Raw genomic sequence first — 3573 nt, forward strand, 5'->3', positions numbered from 1 at the left:
TTGAAGATAAATAAATGAATAGTGAGTTCTATGATGCTTTTGTAAAATTATTAAAATAAAATATAAAATATTTAAAATAAAAAATAAATTATGTAAAATTATTAAATATTATTTTTTTACCTTTTTTAATAACTTGTGTACAAAATAATAAGTACCATAGCATTCACCTAAATAAATAAATACAGAATGCTAAAATGATAACAACCAACACGGAATAACAAGAAATATTAATATATTAATATTAATTCCAAATAGGGCCCTCAAATTTGAATTCATAGATTGGGTAGGATTCAGGCTAGCTTTGACTGGAAGGCAGGCCATGTAAATCTTTGAGTCGAGCTCGAATGGACACAAATCAGGCTCTGGAAGTTCCAATAAATTAGGAAATCGAATCTCACAAAAATATATTGCCTGTGTTTATATACAATAAAACAACAATCTGATAGGGTACTGGCACTACATATGTACAATTTTCCAAACAGCATACCAGCAAACTATTCATTAGTACTTTCCTGATTCTCGCCCAAGAATCTAGCCACAATGGTTTCAACATCCTCCAATGCAACCCCAACGAATAGAGGGTTGGCTGGAACCTTAACTGAATCATTGAACCCCTCAGCTATTTTATCCGCAGTAGAGTTCTGTATCCTCACATTAGGTGCACTCTTGCACTTCCCCATGCACTTGCATCCAACAACAGCAGCAGCAGCAGCACCTCCTTCAGCACCAACCACTCTCTCAAATTCTTGCAACAATGCAATAGATCCTGATTTCTTGCATTTGTTTCCCATACATACCTCAATCCTCTTCTGAGGAATAGATTCAGTGGTAATAACCGCAGTACTCTCATTCTTAAGGCTACCATTAATGCTTCCAACTGATATGTCATTGTTTCTAGAGAATAATTCCATGGCCTTATGATGATGGTCATTAGCAATAACATCCTCAGGCAACAAGGGAGGTGTATATATCATGGTTTCTGCCTTTGGTGTGGAATCTGCTACCGCAACACCAACCTTCATGTTCTTCTTCATGTCAACCACCTCATTGTTACATTCACTCTCACTTGATTCAGATTCAGATGATGATGATGATGTCGCAATCAGAGTTGGTGTTCATCTTAGAGGCTTTGAGTTTTGCCTCCTTCTCTTGCTTCCTTTTTCTCTTCAATTCCTTCTCCTCTGCCCTTAGTTGCTCTAGCTGCTTCATCAAAACCTCAGCAGCATCCTGTGTAAAAACAAAACAACAATAATTAAATTTACCATTGAATAAAAACTTGAGACTCTGTTAATCACTTAAAGGCCAACAACAATAACATGCACTTATCACTTAAATTCACCAAATAATCAACGGAATCGCATATTCAAATGCATTATTCTAAACCTGTTAAATTTGATTTCAACCCTATGCAACTAAATTTCAGTCCAAACATAAAGCAACAAGATGTAAAAATAATGAAGTTACCGAAGTTAGGTTTCCTTGAAGATCATCGAAAAGGACACGTTTCTTCAGCATCTTGAGCTTCTTCTTGGTGCTCAACACAGCGGTTCCCTTCTCCTTCTTCTTATTCTCGTCCCCGTAATACCGCACATACCCCGAATCACTGAACCCGCAGCAACAACGCACCACCGCCTTTTTTCTCAGCTTCACCGGCACCGTAACGCAACCACCACCACCACCACGACGGGAATTCACGTGCATGGAAAAGGAAGGGCACGTGATATTCCTTAGAACGGTGCCGGAAACCTCCATCGTTGACGGTGAGAATTAATTAGGAATCGAATTCTCCTTTTCTCTCTTCTGTGGTTTTGACTGGGTTCGTTCCTTTTTGTTTGAAGGTGCTGTGAAGAAATTGATTTCTCTATTTGTGATGACGTGGCGATTCATCATTGGCTTTTGACTGGGTTCGATCCTTTTCATCATTCACTCGTTTAGATTTTATTTTACTTTTAATTTGTTATTAGTACTATTTTAAATTTTAAATTTACAAGATTTTTAGGATAAGTAATCCTTAAAATGGATAACGTTCAGGTGATAAGATATAGTATTATTCTTATATAAAAAATTAACCATATTACATATCCACAAAAAAACTTAATTACTAATATATAAAAAAATTATCTAACTTTTCGTTCAAAACATTATTATTGCAAATAGTTTTAATTATTAATCTAATTATTTTAGTAACTAATTATTAAATTAAGAAAATATGTAAATTAATATATACAAATAAATAAGAATTAATTTAGTAACAAATTTATAGTAGATTATATTTAGTATTTTTTATAAAAGAAATTATAGATTATTATTATCTTTTTTTTTTGTTTTTCACTTAATACAGAGCATGCTTAGTAAACGCTTCAAAATGTTCTTTACAAGCACTACATATTGAACATCACTGCTATAAACTAAGTAAACATTTTCCCTCGTAATTATTTATTGTTATTGCAGCAATAAACACAAGTACATACACCAAACAAATTCACGGTTGAAATTTAATAACACTGAACTATTAATATCCTATTCCTAGATTGTGACATGTTGATCTTGGAAGCTGCTAGTTTGTAACCATTTTGATAGCATATTGATGCATTTGCATCTTTGCTATATTAGCTAGTTAGTTTAAGTAGTTTTAGCTTAATTTCATTCATTTTCATCAAAATAAACAAGCAGTTATATGAACTTTCTCTCCATGTATTCATGAACCAAGAATTAGGTGGAACTTGGCCATATTGATGCAAATAATTCAAGAAGTTTACAAATGAATGAGTATGAATGAATCTCTTGAAATTGATTGCATGGAATGGCAATACTTTGAGACAATTTCTTGGGTTAATGATAGGTAATGAAGCAAGAAGGCAAGGGAGCAAGAATTGGAGCAAAAAAGATTGGGGGCATAGCAAACAGGGCAAGGAGGAAGGGACTTGGGCGTTGCTAACGCCAGGAACAAGGGCGTGTTCCTAGGCAACGCCAGGGACAAAGGAAGCAACCCTGGGAAGTGATCATGCACGTTGCCAACTCCAGGAAGAGCTGGAGTGTTTGCCAACAACGCCCAACAATGGAAGACAGCCCTGGCTCTCTTCTAAGCACGTTACCAACGCCACCAACAAGGGCGTGTTTGGTGACAACGCCAGCAGCAAGAAGGCTTGGGTAGGAAGGGTGTGAAGCACGTTGCCAACGCCAAATTCTGAAGGTGTGTTCCTTGGCAACGCAGCAAGCAACCTTGGGGAGCTAGTCCAAAGCCTTGAGCACGTTACCAGCCTAGAGATGAGGGGTGTGTTTGAGGACAACGCAGGCAAACAACGCTGAATAGAATACTTGGCCCAGGAAAGGGAGATGCACGTTGCCAACGCCAAGTTCTGAAGGCGTGTTCCTTGGCAACGTAGCAAGCAAAGCTTGGTGCCATAGGGAAGGCTCGAGCACGTTGTTGGGCTGGGAGAGCATTGGCGTGTTCCAAGGCAACGCCAAGCAAGGAAGCAGCCCTGGAGAAGCCAGCACGTTGCCAACTTGGAAGAAAGGGGGCGTGTTCAGCAACAACTCCAGCGAACTTGGCAGCCTGACCTTACCTTCTTC

At 37.7% G+C, this 3573-nt stretch overlaps 1 pseudogene; it reads right to left on the bottom strand.

Annotated features, from left to right (window-relative positions):
- Positions 1-215: 215 nt before the first annotated feature.
- LOC112726945 (diacylglycerol O-acyltransferase 3-1-like) lies at positions 216-1851 on the bottom strand (annotated as a pseudogene).
- Positions 1852-3573: the final 1722 nt, after the last annotated feature.

This window comes from Arachis hypogaea, chromosome 12 (genome assembly GCF_003086295.3).
Source record: "Arachis hypogaea cultivar Tifrunner chromosome 12, arahy.Tifrunner.gnm2.J5K5, whole genome shotgun sequence".
Lineage (NCBI taxonomy): Eukaryota > Viridiplantae > Streptophyta > Magnoliopsida > Fabales > Fabaceae > Arachis > Arachis hypogaea.